The sequence below is a fragment of the Haemaphysalis longicornis genome, unplaced genomic scaffold (assembly GCF_048455015.1).
Source record: "Haemaphysalis longicornis isolate Haplotype H1 unplaced genomic scaffold, Haemaphysalis longicornis Haplotype H1 scaffold_75, whole genome shotgun sequence".
Taxonomy (NCBI): Eukaryota; Metazoa; Arthropoda; class Arachnida; order Ixodida; family Ixodidae; genus Haemaphysalis; species Haemaphysalis longicornis.
This window is the reverse complement of record NW_027526434.1, coordinates 650,428-668,823: the sequence shown is the minus strand read 5'-3', so window position 1 is coordinate 668,823 and position 18,396 is coordinate 650,428. Positions and strand designations below refer to the sequence as shown.

At 47.9% G+C, this 18,396-nt stretch overlaps 1 long non-coding RNA gene and 1 pseudogene across 1 annotated transcript in view; both read left to right on the top strand.

The window, feature by feature from the left end:
* LOC144148069 (uncharacterized) overlaps positions 1-18,396 on the top strand; it is a 76,870-nt gene that overhangs the window by 36,643 nt on the left and 21,831 nt on the right. Inside the window, exon 3 of the long non-coding RNA XR_013317959.1 lies at positions 14,463-14,530. This is a non-coding gene — a long non-coding RNA (uncharacterized LOC144148069). The remainder of the gene's footprint in view (positions 1-14,462; positions 14,531-18,396) is intronic.
* On the top strand, positions 8,194-8,334 carry LOC144148076 (U1 spliceosomal RNA; annotated as a pseudogene).

Sequence of the window (18,396 nt, the reverse complement as noted above, 5' to 3'; positions counted from 1 at the left end):
ACGAGTTCATGCAACTAAACCATGCCCTCCTGCGTTCCGAGATGTTTGCCGAAACCGAACATGGTGGCCGGCATCTGTCCTGTTTCCTCGAGGTGTCACTGCAGCCTGTGTAACACCATCCTCTCCATGACTTTGCCCACGCAGTACGTGAGAGATATGGGTCGCAGGTTCTCGATCGACGGTGGTTTGCCGTGAATCGGGACGAAGCGCATCTTGGCCGTCTTCCGTTCTTGCTGTAGTCGCGACATTTCCTACGCCTCGTTGATGTGCTGAAGCAGCTCGTTGACCGTTCTGCCGTGCATGTTGAAGAGCCGCTTATAGGTGATGTTGGCCGTCCCGGGAGCGCTTTTCCTATTGCTTTTGTCAATCGCGGCTGATAGCTCGGAGATGGTGAAGGTTCTGTCCACCTTCTCATTAGGGGTGCCCTCGTACACTTGTGGTGGCAGATCCTCCCCTTTTCGGTCTGGAGGTAACGCTTGTATAGGTCTCTGACCAATTCGGCGCTATCCTGGTCGTAATTATTCGTGACTTGGTTCAGGTTCCGATTCGTGGTCGCCTTGCTTTGTGCGGGGTCCATGAGGTGACGCAACATTTTCCAGGTCTTGCGCGCAAACAATTGCCCTCGTATGCCCTCCACAATCCGGCCGTATACGCCGCTATCTCTTTGTTCAGTAGGGCGATGGGCTTAGCCAGTTCCCTGTTACGCCGCTGGCGCTTCCACGTGCGAGTCAGCGAGTGCTGGAACGTCCACAGGTTTGATACCCTGGCGTCCACGAAAGCTGTTTCCACCGTCGTGGTGATCTCTTGCGTGTACTTTTGGAGCTTGACCTGCTGTCGTCTGGCCCAGTCCTCGTAGGATTCCGCAGACAGTTCGGCATCTTCTTCCTGCTTCCTCTCACTCGTGTGCTTTCTCATCTTATCCCAAATCGTTATCCTCGCCTTGCTGTACACCGCCCTTTACTGAGGCCCGATGACATCGATCTTGATAATTTTGTGATCCGAGCCGAGGTCGGCGTTGTCGCACTTCCACTTTGTTTCCAGCGGCTCTGAGAGCCACGTGAGAACGGGGGTTGTGTCGTTGGTCATGCAGTTACCCCTTCGGGTCGGAATTCCCGGCTCGTTGATGAGGTACAGCTAGTGCTTTCCCCTGGTTTTGACGAGAGCCTAGCCCCTCTTGGATGCAATTTTATAGCCCCACATGAGGTGACGCGCTTTAAAGTCACCCGTAACCGTAAAGTCACCCATGACGCGTGCGGCCTTTTGCTAGTCCCATCACGTCCTTCAGTAAGGCATCAAAATCGTTTTCGTGCTTGGCTCGCGGTCTACAGTAAACGTTCAGTATGAATACGTTCCTGGCGTGCCCAATGTCTCTCGCGTGCAGCTCGAGCAGCATGTGGTCACAGCCGTGCCTCCCTGTGACGTCTTGCATCGCAGAGACCGTATTACGCACGAGGACGGCGTTGCTCTTTTCGGTCGTGCCGATATACATAATGTACTCCGGCATTCAAGGCTTAACGGCAGTTCCACTGATATATAGTGGTCACCTCATCAACGACCCGTGTCCGATGAGATTTGTTGGGTTGTTTCGGCTTCATCTTTCTCTTTGGTGTCTAAGCGTCCGCTTCTCTCGGCAATTGCTTCCTTCAGTCGTTCTGCTCGTTCCTTTTTTAATGTTCCGGGTTTCTATTTGACTTTTAGGGCATTGATCCTAGCCGCCATGCGATTGTGCTACCCTTTATTCAAGCCTGCTCAGAGCCGCCAAGATGACAGACTCGCCTTCTGTCGCTCTTGTTTCGGTGACAGTTCCTCGTCCTCCAAAGCTTGAACTTTCGAGTTCTGCGTCGCTCCGGCGGGTACCGCGGGTGGCGACCTTCTCCTCGGCACCTTGCGTGGTCCCTCTTCTACCGGGTTAGCTAGTGTTTCTTCGTGTCTCAGTGTATGCTGCACGGTGTTATTATTCGTTGCTTTCTCAGATTTTCTAATTAGTTCGCAAATCTGCTCATTCTGTCTCTCTATTATTTTATTTTCCTTGTTCACTATGGCGTAATATGCGCCTTAATCTCTCAAGAACCTACTGCTCGTCCAATAGTACTAAGCTAGAGCCCTGTACATGATTCAACAATACGTTTATTTCACTGTCATCCAGCTGGCCACGTACAGTAATAATGTGCTGCTGAAAATGGTTGGCGAATTCATGAGCTTCTTCCTCAGACGAATCATCAAGACGGATGTGCTCATGTGAGTTGTTGGTATGGGATCGAACATATCTCCAAAATGTTGCACACTGGGAATTCATGCAGCTCCAGAGACTCGAGATAGGAGCGCTGATCCCCTTCATAACGACTTTTACATATCTTCCGGAAAGATTGAAAGCCGTCTTTCAATTCGTCAAGACCGGGTTTTTTATATTTTCTGTTGTAGCAGTCTTTTATTTAAGGGCGGTACGAAGTTCATTGGAGTACCAGGAGGGGTGTTTTGAACGGCAAGGTCTGCACTTGGGGATAAACTGAGTCATGCCACTTTTGACTTTTGCAGTTATCCGATGACCTGCCCATCAAAATCAGGAAGTTCTCCTATTTATAACCAACGAAACGAAGAAAAAAAAGTTATACAAGCCAATGCAATCAGCACGGGCATGACAGTGGGGGGAGACCGCAATATTTTTCAGTGAGGCAATACAATGCTGAAGCGAGACCGGAGCATAAAGTAAAACAGGAGGATAAAGCTTGTCCGTTTTGACAAAAAAGATATCAGACAACAATACTCGCGTGTTTTGAATGCCTGAGCAGCAAAGATCTAAGATATTTTGAGAGCTGTTTATGAATTTTAAAATCATGCTGTATTTCTGCTGTACGTAATTGGGGTGTTGATGGGTAAGATTCTCCTATTGTGCACGAGGTGTATTGACTTCACCCAGAATGAAATGCTGGTGATTCAAGGGTGATGAGCAAACTTCTTCTATTTAAGTAAGGAGCTAATTAAGCGAAGAAATAGGAACATCAGGTGGAATGAAAAACGTCCCTAAACGGCTGTTCGCCAGGTAAGACGAATTTCCAGCCAGACCGACTCTTTGTCGCCCTGCAACGCATGACGCCGCATAGATTGAAGAGCGCTCTTGACCTCCACTCATACCCACCGCCTCCCTTTTGCTTAACCCCAGAAAAGTCTCTATCCTTACGAAACACTTCGTAATTCGTTTGCAAAGTAATTACATAAGCTAATGTCACCACAAGGGCAGGTGTCAAAAATTACAATAATCGCAAAATTTGAAGAAATCACATTTGAAATATTTCCGACTATTTGGTGCGAAGTCAACGCTCATTCTGATAATTGATGTCCACCCTATCGTTAGCTTTGCCGTCATTTGGAACATCGGTGGACCATACAAGTCGGCATGCAGCTTTCCACGGAAGGGGTTGGAAAGTGAGCTTTTCGAATAGAAGGAAGGATCCCCCAGACGCTCGAAAGAGGCCTCGTCGACAGTCACGCAGAAAGAAGAGTAGGAGGTAGGACGAGTACTTAGTGTTCAGCTGCTGGTAAACAAGAGGTACGACGTGGACTGTCGACACGTGCTCCGTCAGTTGGCTGAGGTGATAAAAGATGACACTTTTGACACAAAGATGTGTTTCGGACGTTTTGAACGCTGCACGACAGAGATGTGTTACAAATCACATGCACCAACACACACCGCACTACCGCTGCCTTTCTCTTCGGACACAGCACGCACATAATCAATCAATCAATCAATCAATCAATCAATCAATCAATCAATCAATCAATCAATCAATCAATCAATCAATCAATCAAGCAATCAATCAATCAATTATCTATCCATCTACCTATCTATCTATCAATAGTTTTAAAGGGACCCTGCAACACTCTTCGTGCAGTGCAAGTAAACCTGCGCGACGTTTAGATTACACTGCTAGGAAAACCCGAGCCAAATATTACACGTGCACGTGAAGCGGTAAGCGCGCAAATCGCCGTGAAAGACGCAGAAAAACCAACCGCGCTCTCTTCAATTCTCCTCATTATGCACCCCTGGCATAGCCTCTGCGACGTCAATCGGGCCATGGCTGTCCTGGCTGTCCTATTGGCTGTCGCTGGTCCACTTTGCGGCGTAATTCTGGCATTTCCTGTGACGATCCGCCGTCGTCGGCGCTGTGTATGAACCTCTTCTATGTATAAACCTGTCCACATGCTTTTGGCGTTTCTTTTGTGTTGAGTGCGCGCGGAGTTTGAGTGACGAACTAAATATTCCACTTTCAACGAGCCCACTCGACAACAAACGTTTATTCTTCAAAAACGTCCTACCAGCCTGAGCGCTTGCTTGCGAGCAGGCCACCATGACTGCTTTTTTTGTGGCACCAGACCGGAAATAGACCCGTGCACGTTGCGGGGAAAAGGACAGAACTCCCCGGCCTGTGACATATCGAAGGCCGTCGAACAGAACGCCGCGCGCCGCCCCCCTCTCCGGGAGAGAGCGCGCAGCTTTCTTCGCGTTGTCCGCGGTTGAGTTGAGAGGGAACATTTATGCGCGATTTTTCATCGCGCGTAGTTTCGGTGATAGTGAACGGATTTTCATAATTTTTGTGGGAGGAGATTTCTGGGACAATAGACTTTACCCCAAAATACATTCCGAGTAGTCGATGGTAAGTGTTGCAGGGTCCCTTTAAGGTGCTCAGGAACAGCCGTAGGGCCTTTGTGCTGGAGCACAAAAAAACAGGCAAGGTATGATGCCCACACCTCACAATTGCAATTGAGGTACAGCGTTGCTGAAAGACACACAAAAAATTGCACACTGTTGTACACCTGAATATACATGCACCCACATAAAAACCCACACAAACACACACATACACACCAAAACAGGCACAGCGCCTTCCAGTAAGGCATGTTTCACCACGCCAGTAATCGTCGTGGGCAGATAGTTTCAAAAACTTACGCAAGTGATAACAATGTATAGTTCTGCGGAAACGGAGTGAATCAAGATGGCTTATATGCAAGGAAATGATATACAACATGTATATAATAAATTTACATGTTGAGAACACCATTGAATAATACTAATAATAGGCATTGAATAATAGGAATTCAAAAAAATTGAAAGGATTTTCTTGCAAGCATTTCATGCTGATGTGACCGTGCTTGAACAGGGAATGAATGTGGCTCACATAAGAAGCTCACAGTCGTGTTTTCGGAACTTTGTGGGGAAATTATTAAATATGCTTAAATATTATATTCGGAGTACTGAATGTATGTACACAAGAGGCAAAACATGGGGCACAAGCCACGCAGATATGTGGGATTTAAAAATGCGTCTGGTTTTCTGATAGATTTTTGCGGCCCATGGTTTGGAACATGTTGCAGTACCTCCCCACAAGACACTGTGTGGTGAATGATTTTGAACAGAAAAGAATATCCGCCTTAATACGTGTGGAGGTCAAAACGAGACACAACCGATTTTTATCGAGTATATGTTCTCTGTCCAAAATGAAAGGGCATTCCATAAAGCACCTTGATCAGTAACGGTTTTGCTGATAACGCCCAAGAACGTTTAAACCCAAATTTTCAGATCTGCGAGCCGTTTGTGTCCTCCCAAAAATCATGCTGGCCACCGTGACATACAGTAGCGCGGAACATACTTTTGTCTGTATACGAAATAAAAAACAATATTTAAAAACTTTTCCCCAGCTCAAAAAAGTGTGAACCGCAGGCTTTCTTATTTCTTTATGTATTTTTGTTAATTCAGTTGTCAATTTTCACAAAGGCGCCATCTGTTGGGATGGACGGCAGGCAGATTCTGGCTTCACGTTGTGGAGGTCGACAGTTTGATTCTCCCCGGGCGAGACCTGGTTTTTAAACTGCCGTTGGCGTATTTGCAACTCAAATCGAATATTTCGGAAGAATAAAAGCCCCTGACTGAAGCAGAATTGGGAAAGCTCAGTCACTCGGTCTGTTTAGTCAACGCTGCCGTTGATTGTGGGCATGGAGGCTCAGTAAGCCACACTAGGGGCAACCCAGTGGCGGCAGGCGGCGTGTATTAAAAATTTTCAAAATAAGGTTAAGAAATACATATACAATTGAAACTTGTACAAATACTTGTGTTCATAGGATTTTAATAAGTGAATAAACGTTTCAGCAGTCATAGTAGCTGCTAGGTTTTCAGATAACGTGACAGGGACACATATTGTAGTATGACGGTTCTACACTACGGAAGTTTGGTGCCAATTTAAAATTATTTCGCCCAATCTGTTTATAAAATGCTTGTGGTGACCGGCCTATATAAAACGCTCGCTTTCGTTTGGGATAGAGAACATATACTAAAGAAAAAAATTTATACCATCTTTCCGTGAGGGGAACCATGGGGTAGATGTGACGCATCGGGTGTTGCCGTTGCGTTTCCGTTATGTTAGCGATGTCAGCATGTGGATTGCTGTTGTTGTGTATCCTATTTACGCAGCATGTTCACCCCCGATGCGTCGCATCTACCCCATGGTTCCCCTCGCGGGAAGATGGTGTAAAGTTTTAACCGAGCGCAAGCTGCGCGCTAACGCACAGCAGGCACGGCGACGGGAGCGAGCGCAGCCGAGCGCAAGCTGCGCGCTGACCGCGCTGACGCACAGATGGCGCTGCGGCGAGAGCGGCGGAGCGCGCAGCTGCCGCGGCGAGGAGAATGGGGGAGAGATGCGGACTACGCCGCGACAACAACGCGGGACAAGGCGAGTGTAAGAGATGCGTTGCATCTAAAATCGGTTGTCTGTCCCCTCAAGAACTCTAGCATCGGTAGAAAGGATGAGCCGAAATTGCTATGACTAACAATGCGATCGTTGAAGATTGATGTAAACTTTTGCTGGACACTTTCAATAAGCATACAATTTGTTTTTCATGTGCTATTCCATACCACAGATGCACACTCCAGCTGCGGACGACGAATAGTCGTGTACAGCTTGAGAAGAGAGCCCGGCTCGTTTAACTCCCTTGATCGGCGACATACAGCGCTAAAGAATTGGAGGGCCCGCCGAGTGATCTCCGGGATGTGCGGGGAAAAGCTTAACTTATTGTCGACATTAATACCAAGATCATTAACCTCCACCACACTTTGTAGGGCTTCACCGTAATGTTATAGGATAATAACACCTGTCAGTCTTTCTAGTGTATGTCATTAGCTTAGTTTTTGATGTATTCATAATGAGTTTGTTGCGTGAGCACCAATACGAAAAGACATGATTGCTCGCTGGAGAGCGGAACAGCTTGTGGTGTTTGAAACAGTCCTAAATATTTTGACATCGTCAGCATATAAGAGAAAGTGGCAATCATGAATTATTGAGGAAACGTCATTTATAAAAATTGATAAAAGAAGTGGCCCTGGAACAGAGCTCTGAGGGACACCGCTTGTGGCCGCGTAGGAGAGGGAAGACCGCCCGTTTGCATGCATGAAGCTTTATCTATCTGATAAATAATTACATTAAAGGGATGTGGGGGATGGTTGTAAATCGAGTTGACACAGCTTTTTAAATATACTGTGGCCGCGGCGTCAAAAGCCTTGCTCAAATGGAAGTAAACGACATCGGGTTGTCCTTTCCCCGGCAAAGCTTCGGATGCACCCAGCGTAAAATTTACAATATTGGTAGAGGTCGCCCTCCTTGCGGGAAAGTCATGTTGCTGAAGTGGGACACAGATAACAGAGCCGGGCGCCGCCGGGCATTAAAAACAAACAATAAATAAACAAACCCGTACATGGTTCGCGGCAATATAGTTTTTACACTGGAAGTGAGTAGTTTATGTAGTACGGTTTCAAAGAGTTTTCAAGCATTGCAGAGAATATAAATCGGGTGGTAGTTTGTGTGGTACAACTTTTACCCTTACTTCAATATAGGAACAACCCGCGCAGCCTTCCAACGAGTAGGGAACTTGCTCGAATAGAGTGACGTTTGAAATATACGCGTCGAGCCGTATCAAGAAGATCCTCAAACGCGTTCAATACTCCAGAAGGAATGCCGCCAGGGCCGCACGAAAATGACGGCTTATGTTTTGACACAAGACTTTCCCAAACAAATCATTCTGAGCATTTGTTATACGCCGGAAACACGTGAGAGCAGGCTGTACTTTTCTTGCCGAATAGAAAACTGAATTCATGGGCAAAGGCATTAGGAGCGTCTGGAATACTGTCACACCTCTTGTCAATGAGGTTAATATACCTGGTGCCGGGGTTACCCTGATCAAGAGTGCCCCAGGGAGAGACGCTGCCATTTCACTGCGGTAGTGTTGACCCCTGCCACTACCCCAAACTGGTGTAGGTGGGGCATGCAATTTTTGGTTACTGGGTGCCGTTTACAATTAATTGAATCGTTCAGGGTGACCATTACGCTCCCAACCCATTGTTTGCCGCGCGAAGGGTCACAATCATGCCGAAAGAAATGGTAATTTCGGGTGACGAACGAATTTGAACTTATTTCCGCACACAACCAAGTTTCTGTGAGAATGATGACAGGAAAGCAAGAAAAAACAACATTATAAAAAAGTTCTGCTGATTTTGTTTGTAGCCCACCGACATTTTGGTACAAAATATCGAAAGTGCAGTTACCTCCCATCGAGGTATTCCTCGGCATGAATAATTTCTTCACACAGCTCCCCGCGAAAGGGTTTACAGGGGAAATGTCGCGGTGAAAGAGCAGGGTCACTCAGTTTTTCTAAACACGCGTCATCCACGCCGACGTAGAAGGAGGTGTACTTCCACAGGGTCGGCACCAACCGTTTCCACAGGGTCGGCACCACACCCACAAAACACAAGTGGGTAGAAACGTCTGCCGATATTGTAGATGGACGGAGCTTGGTAAAAAATATAGCTCTAGGGGGCCTGGGACAGTCGACCGCTGCAGGTCCAGTCCCATCAGAGACGCCAACCGCCAGCGGACGCAGAACGGTGTGCATTGCACGGCGTTGCTGCATCGGTGGTGAGTCCTGGAGAGGCAGAGAGAGAGAGAGAGGGAGAAATAATTATTTATTGGAGAGTTTAGCTCCAACCCAAACAGGAGCTGGCTACTCCAGGCATTGGAGTATACAAAAGGTACAATACTTGCCCTAAGGAACCACAAGGGGTTAGATTAAGTACATTGAGACAGCAGCGGATGAAAGATGCGCACTCAGTAACTACTTGCTCTGTGTAGTACACAAGCACACCCATATGTTATATATATATATATATATATATACATGATTCCTTACAGCAGTGGAATATAGTAAAAAAAAAACCAAGAGAACTATACACATCTATATACAGACGACAACCACGACGCGACACAGATAGTTTCGCCAATATACATAACACCCTTGTGTGTTTCCACACCCATTTCAGAGCGTGTCAGAGGAAAGTGCACGCATTTAATATATTTCACACATCTTCGTCATTTGAAAAAATTTCCTTAAGGCAAGGAAGGCTTTCGTTTGGTTGCGTACATTGTCCCACGGACCCAACAGTTTCGGCAAGGATAGGGGTGTCCGAGATAGCAGGTTAAAGGGACACTGAAGTGATATGTAAACATTGCGGGATTACTAGCGCAAATTGTAGTCCGGAGTCCCCAGGCCATGTTTCGACCACTCTAGGCGCGTTTACGCGATTTTATTTAGTAGAAAAACTAATTCGAAAATGCTGTCCTCCTCTCTTTACGCTCGCCCATTTTCTGTGGCGTTTTTGTGTGACGTCAGGAGGGGATGAGCTGGCAATTGGCTGCGCCACGGCTGCGCTACTGCACGGCTCCCCGGCCGACAGAGTCAGTCGGCCCAGCGTTTCGCCCGCCGGCCGCCGGCGGGTCGTCGCAATCAAGGAGGTTAAAAAAAAATTGCTTGGTCGCAATTCGTTCGCTTAGTTGAAACGAAGACAGGACACGTTTGTGAATGGAAGAATGTGCCTTTCTTTACTTGGTTTGTTTGTACACTGGATCTAGCTCCAAGTCAAGGTCGCTTCACACAAGCGCACATGCGACGCTTCGCTGACTGGTACGCCAGTAGGAAAATATAAGGCCTCTTGAAGGCGGGAGAAGAGTCAGCGAAGTCAATATAGGTACTAAGGAAATAAAATCAACTGATATTTTTACCGTACAGCGTAAAACTAGGGCGCGGGAAACACTTTTTTGCGCTGGGCGAACAAGCATAGCGGTCAGCAGCACGACTACGCATCTGCGAACGCTTTTCCGCCTACGAAATGCAATTGCTAGACGTCAGCTACTGTGGAAACTTGGGCGACGCTTACTGCACGATCGCAGTACAACAAATAGTCACCTAAGCTGCTTGAAATGCCAAAACTAAATAAAAGTGTAAACCGGTTGTACAATATATATCCTATATTAACTACGCCTCCGCATCGCGCTCCGTTGCGATGATGCAGATTGACCTTGAAAAAGCCTTCGACAGAGTGTGTCACGAAGTGTTATTCTGTATTATGAAACAAGCAAATGTGGGGGAAGTGCTATACAATGGAGTGCATATGGCTTACCAGGGGTGTACCACGCAGTTAGTTATAAACAAAAAGGTCAGCAAATGCGTACCTGTGTTATCGTCAGTTAGGCAAGGTTGTCCGATGTCGCCACTCCTTTTTAGCATGTTTTTAGAGCCTTTTAGTTTAAAAATAATCCAAAGTAATGAAGTTAGGGGATTTAGTTTGAACTCAAGTGAAGTGCGGTTGTTGACTTATGCGGACGACGTGGCAGTGTTTGTTACAGATAAAGAGAGCGTGCAAAAAGTGACAAAGATTACAAAAGATTTCTGCGCACAAACCGGTAGTGCTGTAAACTGGGAAAAATGTTCGGGTCTGTGGCACGGAGTATGGCCCACCAAACCAGAGTTTTTTGAAAACATCCAGTGGTTTCAGGTACCGAAAAGATATCTTGGCGCTCCGCTGGAGTGCTACCAAGATAGTAGCAAGCATTGGCAGGAAGAAGCAGTAAGATTGCGTGAAAAAGCAACGAGGTGGGGAGGCCGCAACCTATCAATGTTCGCTCGTGCCACTGTCTGCAACATGTTCTTCCTGGCAAAGCTATGGTATGTGATGCAAGTAATACACTGTTCGCGAGTAAATGTGCAGAAAATGCACCGTATTTTTGCTGTATTCATCTGGGGTTCCCAATGGGAAAGAACCAGCCGTACGGATCTCTTTCGTAAAGTTCGAACGGGAGGGGTGGGCTTATCACATCTGTTTTTGCGACAACTTGTCAGCAGATTTATGTTTCTTCGCGATGCGAGTGATGCCTTTCTGCGCACATTTCTACAAAGTGTCTTGGTGGGTTCACTCCCGCAGTTTGTTGTTTCCAGTGTTGATGAACGTTACACATTGAAAGGTTACCTGAAGGAAACCGTTGAATCTTTAAGATTCCTCTGTGTAAGGTTTTCCCTTGAATACCTTTCAAGTGTTTCAAGAAAACGTCTGTTAGAAGATCTTAGAGATGTTCTTTTTTCAGTACCGCTGTACAGAACTATGTACCGCATTGGGCCAGGGCAAGATGTATTGTGTCGCGTCAAAAAGATGGCAGTCCCAGCATGTATGAAAACATTCTTTTTTAAGCTTCATTCGGGAACTCTTCTAGTCAAAACATGGATGGCTGAAAAAGGGTTGTTTGTGCCATGGACAACAGTATGTCTTTTGTGTAAAAAACCCGAAACAATAGACCACGTTTTCCTAGACTGCTGGGATGCCGTCTTTTTTTGGGACGTTCTTCAGCGTACCCTGAAAAAAGACTTGCCTGTGACACCACATGGAATCCGTTTCCTTCCCGTAGACAAACATGACAGTGTGCCGTACGACCTGATAATGCTTTTGGGCCTACACGCCATCTGGCTGAGTCGGATGGCGGTGCGCCACTCTGATGCTGACGCGAAGACTGTCAGCAAGTACTTTGCTCAGAATGTCAGTATGCTGAAGGAAGTCATTAATATGCAGGGCCCGGAGCTTACGTGGCTACCCATTTTGGAGGAATTGTCTTCTTTCGATGTTTATAATAGTTTTCGCCAACCGAAGTTCGGTGAGCGGGTTTTAAACCGACACTGATGCGTTTTAGAACAGCATTGTAGACATTGTAGGGACTGTTTGTTCAATGTGCAATAAAGAAAAAAAAAAAAAGCGCTCCGTGGCTCAGTTCTCTGAGGCGCTAGGTATGTCACCGCAAAAGTTTTGCAAGTCACGAGTTCGAATCCCCGTGGGTACGTGCTTTTTTTTTGTAAGTTAACTTTTTTGTTTTCCGCCGATGTTTTCTATATTGAGTTCACCTTTTTTTGGGCCGCAACGTTCATGGCTACACGAACTAGTTCACAAAACGCGCTCAGGCTGGCACTGGCGCGCTAGCGAGTTCTCGTTGGCGTGCTGTTGCCATAAGCACCGACTGCTTGCAGGCAGTGGGCACAGGCCAGAATGAACAGACCCTTCGCCTGGTGCGAACACGCTTTTTACGATGCAGGCATGAGGGAGGCAAGCTCCAAATATGGGGAAAAGCGCATGACATTTGGGCGTCTGCGGGTACGCGGAGGGCGTTCATGCACTGCGTAGGACTCGACTAGTGAATGCTACGACTACAAGCCGTGCTGGGAGGCTTATCTTGTGCATTTTACAGCCGACAACATGGCAGAAGCGCGGTACGATGATTACTGAGATATTGAGAATGCCCATCCAACAACGCCATTGGTTATGTTTTACAGAACCGAAACCGAAATCAAAACTTGTGTGATTGCTAACCTTGGGCATCGTCCAATCACGGCGCCCCTCCTCCCAACGTCACAGCCTTAGTTGGTGCGGCCGCCGCAAAACGCGCATGGTAGTTTTTCTTCTTTCCCGCTTTGTAAAATAATTACCGATTTGTCAACCGGATAAACAATGAAAAGTGGGCTAATTTGAGCCAGTCTACGCAGTGCAAGCAAAAACGGGAGCTTGGCAAATTCACTTCAGTGTCCCTTTAAGGTTATCACTTAATTTTTTCCGCTCGGTCACATATAGAGGGCACTCAAGCAGGACATGATGCACATCTTCAGTTTGGTGTCCACAAGCACAGCAGGTGTCATCAGCGAATCGAATACGGTAAAGAAATTTCTTCGTGTAGGCCACGTGAAGGCGAAGGCGATGTATTAACGTGTCGACCGAACGACCCAGATGAGACGCACACGGGTATGTAAGGTACGGGTCCACTTGGTATAACAGCGATGAACGATATTTATCGGTCAACCTGGTTTCCAAAGTAATGTGTGTCCTTAGTTTTTTTTAAATAATTTAATCCGTGGAGACCGCACTGCGCTTGTAGTGCTATCTTGGGGAACAGCGCGAACTAACAGGGACACAATACGAAAGAAGTGGACAGGACTAGCGCTGACTTTCAACTCTATTTATTGTAGTGGTTAGTACCTGCTTAGTATTGTAGTAGTTAGTATTGTAGTACCTCCTATTGTAGTGGTAGATAGTGACAACGCGGAATTCAGTGACGAGAAGGGTGTCGGTGGGGTAGAGGGATTTGTTTCCGCGATCGTCCTGGTGGGGGGGAGCGGTTGGAATTCAGAAAGCCGTGGGAGCCGTGGGGGCACCTGCAACGGATACAAATCACTGCGCACCCAGTGCTCTTCTTGTCGCAGTGATTTGATGACGTCGTCTTCAGCCTCGGCCATTCTTGCTCGCTCCCGACGCAGCCACTCGTTGTCCTCCCCCAGCTTGACAAACTGGTTGTACAAGAAAACAATTTCCTCCAAGGCGTGGACGAGAAGGGCGCAGGGGGAAAGGATCTTGGCGCCAAGGTCAACGGGTTGTGTGGTGGCCGCAGCGCTGTGAGGGGTCGAAGAAAAGGCCCATGAGGCCGGTGCTTCCGGAAAATCGCCGTGGTCGCTGTTAGGGCTAGCCGGAGCAGGTAAAGATTACGCGGTCTTGCACGCATTGCAGACGAATCGGCGCGACCCAGACTTGATCAGCTGAATCTCATCGTCCCGTAACGTCATTAATTTCGCATGAGCACGTTTGTGGCACTCAGCGGAGCGAAATACTTCTGTTTACCGTAAAAAACTCCGGAGCACAGAACGCACCCATCCTTATCGGGCGCAATCTTTGGAAAAGGTGGTGATAAAAATATGATGGTCGTGTGGGTAAGATGGTAATAAAATAATAATATTCATAAGATGGTAAAGAATATTGACAACAATAATAATGATAATAATAATAATAATAATAATATTATAATAATAAGAAGGAGAGGAATAACAAGAAGAAATTAGTAGTGATATTATTAAGAGGCTTTAGTCCAGCCGAACGTTGCGATAATGGTATGTTAAAGGATTAGCGTAGTTTCGGTTTTATTTATACGTGTAGTGAATGTCAAAGCGTTCTCCTTACTATTTTTGTTTTTGTCATAAAATGAACACTATCCTTGGGTCAAAGTTTACTGTGGATTTTTAAATAAATTGAGAAGCGTCTCAATAAATATTTTTTCCTTATTTAGGTACAGCAAGATGCTAACAGGAGAGTTCCAGCCCAACGTGCCTTCGGATATGAAAGTTTACGAAAATGGTAATACCTGATTGTTTCAATTTATGGTTCCATTTTGTCGGGAAAAAAGTTTTGTTTTAATATTAGGTGGTTGGTGGCAGTTTTGGGGGTCAGGGGGTGTTAGCCTCGAAACTCATGACGGCAATATATCCGTCCCCGTGGCACCAAATGCGTTACTATTAAGGCCACTTCACCATAGGTCTTCGAGTACTTTGTCCTGAAGGCAGCTAATAAGAAGGTGCGACAACCTTCCTAAGCAAAATGCAACGTCCCCTTGTAACTACTATGTCATCTGAAGCAGTGTGCGGGGCTGCCAAATATTTCATCGCGGTAACATGGTTCGCCGCGATGGGCAGCGCATGAAGCAGTGTTCGAATATCCTACTACCTCACATGACGGTCATGGAGCCGATTGCACGATGTCTATGCTAAATACGAAATCTGTGGTGCTCGCTGAGCGTGTTTGGATGCGGTATTGAAAGTTGTCTCAGCTCCTGCTGCTTTCTGTGTTAACCAATTTTGATGACATTGTGAGCACGCAAGGGCTTGAAATGATCGACAACTACGCGCCTGCAGACGATCAAGTGGTCGCAGAAAACGTTATTGAAAGGGAAACTGACAGCGCAGTGCACGCAATTTAATGAGCGGCCTTGTTGCCCTTAATACCAGCATAGGCCGTAAGCCGCTGAAATTAAGGGGAAAACCTCCGTGTTCAGTTGTTGCACAAGACGTAGAGAACACTGCAGCAGTTTTAGTGCTATTTTCAAGGTGTCAGAGTAAAGACTTTGTGTAGTGTATATGACTTACGTTTTCACGAACCAAGAGCGATGGCAATGCACTTGCTTTCCGTAGAGAAAACTAGGTGATCTAGTCATGCAGCAAATGAAACACGTGCAGTTCGAATGGCGTACGCTGCAACACTAGCCTTCTCCGCAATCCCCCTAAAACGGTGGCCGAATTCGCATCTGAGGCGGCTGCCATGGATAAGACGTTGGAAATTCGTGCGAGGCAGTACGACCGTCCCATCAATGCGCTAGTTGCGGACACGACCCATGCCGGGGCTATTAGCTCTGACACCCTGCGTGAGACAATCCGCGCTGTCGTCAGGGAATAACTGGGGAAACTCTTCCCAACAACAACGCAACCCCAAGTCACCTAGAGCTATGAGCGACGTGATCCGAGAAGAAATTCAACTCGCCTTGGGGACTTCTACGCCATCCCAAGTACCACGCCAGCCGCAATCTATGACCTACAACGCGGCTATTCGTCGACCCCGCCCTGCTCCAACCCGTCGTCAAGAAGTCCCACCGTACCTCCGTCCACTGTCGCCCGCCCGACCCGCGGCCGCCCAAAATCGGGCACCGAGGAAGACGGACGTATGACGAACCACCGGTAACCGTCCGCTGTGCTACCATTGCGGAGAGGCCGACCGCAACTACCGTCGCTGAACCTACAAGAGGCTTGGTTTGCGAGGGTTCTCCGTCGACGCACCACGCCGCCGACCCGGCAAACGCCCATCAGAGATTGAAGAATACCTGTCCAACACCAGCCGTGGACCAGCCCATTTCAACCAGTCGCGGTTGCCCTACCCATACCAGTCGCCGAACCGCCGTAGCAACGCTGACTTGGCACGTGGAAGGTCCCCCAGCCCAGGCGGGGGAACCTAAGAGCAGCAACGTCTGGAGGTGAAGTTGCACAATGGCCGAAAAACGAAAATCCTGCACCGACGCAAGGACCCACCGAAAACCGTGATTCACGACATGCCCTCAGCCCTACAACCCAATCGAACTCTGACATCCCTCCTGAACACGACCATAGCCACACAGCGCGACGCATACCTGAAATCACCAATCCTGCCGCTGAGTAGACGACGATAACGACGACGCATAGTGCTCAACCCTCAAGACGCACAAGCCGAGATGCGACACCCCGGCGCACCCGGAACTCGAGGAAGGCGGCGTCCGACGTCCAGTGGCCCACCGACGGCTTTGAAGTAGTCGCCCTCATAGACACGGGAACCAAAACTACTCAGTAACGAGCAGACCATTTGCGTCTAACCTTAAGAAAGTTGTGGCCAGATGGCACGGTCCCTAGATACGCACAACAGGAGGCCACCTCGTGACGCCAAGTGGAACGTGCACATCTCGCTTCACTGTAGACGGTACAACATACCCTGCCGCGTTCGTCATTTTGCCTAACTGCTCCCGCAATATATTCTTGCAATTGAGTTCTTGACGGACAATGGTGCAATAATTGATCTACGGACCAAGTCTATAACTTTTCCTCCAATCCCTCCATTACACCGGAACCGAACCCCTAGCACCGTGCTGCTGTAAGTATCGCCGATGATCACGTCACACTGCCACCCCGCGCTAGCTTGATGATCACCGTCTACTGTGAAGGTTTTGTTCCTGACGTTGACGATATCGTAGAGAGTGACCAAAGGTTGCTTCTCGACCGCGGTGTCTCTGTCGCAAGAGGCATCGCGCGCTTTAGGCAATGTCAATTCCACATTTTGGTCCCTAATTTCACCGAGGATTATCAGCATTTAAACAAGGGTGATGAATTTGCGTTCCTCGAAGAAACGCAAGAAGCAAGTGACATGATCGCGGTTGCCGACCTTGGACGCGCACCCGATGATTCCAAATCCCTTCTACGTGAATCCGGTGTTACCGCAAGCAGAAAGGAACACATTGCTGGCTTTGCTGCGCCGCTACAGGGAGTGTTTTGTGTCGAACGCAAAACTACGTCAGACACCTCTAGCGAAGCACCGAATAATAAACGAAGATGGAACCCTTCTTACCCGACAGTCACCGTACCGCGTCCTTCACAGGACCGGGAAGCCATCCGGACCCAAGTCGACGACATGCTCAGTGGCGACATTATACAGCCATCGAACATTCCCTGGGCTGCGCCGGTCGTACTTGTTAAGAAAGAAGACGGCACATTAATGTGCGGCCTGTACTACTGGCGACTTAAAAAAATCACCAAAAGGACGTGTACCCCTTGCCCCGAATCGACGACGCCCTTGGCCACCTCTGCCACGCGAAGTACTCTTCATCGATAGACCTGAATATCGGTTACTGGAAAATTGAAGTGGACGAGAGCGACCGAGGGAAGACAGCATTTATAACCCAGGCCGGTCCATACGATTTCAAGGTGATGCCTTTAAGGCTGTGCACGGCGCCAGCGACGTTTCAATGTATCATGGACATTGTGCTAGCTGGCCTGAAGTGGCACACCTGGCTGAAATACCTCGACGACGTTTTGGTGTTCGCCCGGACATTCGACGAACACATTGCAAGGTTGGAGTCTGTACTCTAGGGCATTCGTACGTCGGGGTTAACGCCGAAGCCTGAAAAGTGCCGCTTCGCGTACGAGGAACTCAAGTTTTTGGGCCACGTCATCAACGCCGCAGGAGTGCTGCCTGACCTGGCAAAAATCTCAGCCATAGAGAGCTTCCCACGACAAAAAAAAAAAAGAAGGGCGTGCGAAGATTTCTCTGACTGTGTGCGTGCAACCGGTGCTTCGTAGCAAACTTCGCACGCATTTCAGAGCCACTCACGCGCTTGAGGAGAGATAGCACCTTTATCAGCTGAGAAAACGCCAGGAAAAAGTTTTCTGCGAGCTGCAACAACGCCTGAAAAACACGCCCGTGCTCGCTCATTTCGACGAAAACGCCGGAACTTAAATGCCCATGGACGCCAGTGATATAGGCTTGGGTGCCGTCCTCGTCCAAAAGCAAAGCGGTTGCGAGAATGTAATCGCCCATGCCAGCCGTGGTCAGTCGAAGGAGCAGAAATACTGCTCAGTCCCTGCAAAAGAGTGTCTCGCTATTATATTGGCGCTTTCAAAATTTCGCCCGTATACGTTTATGGTAGACCATTC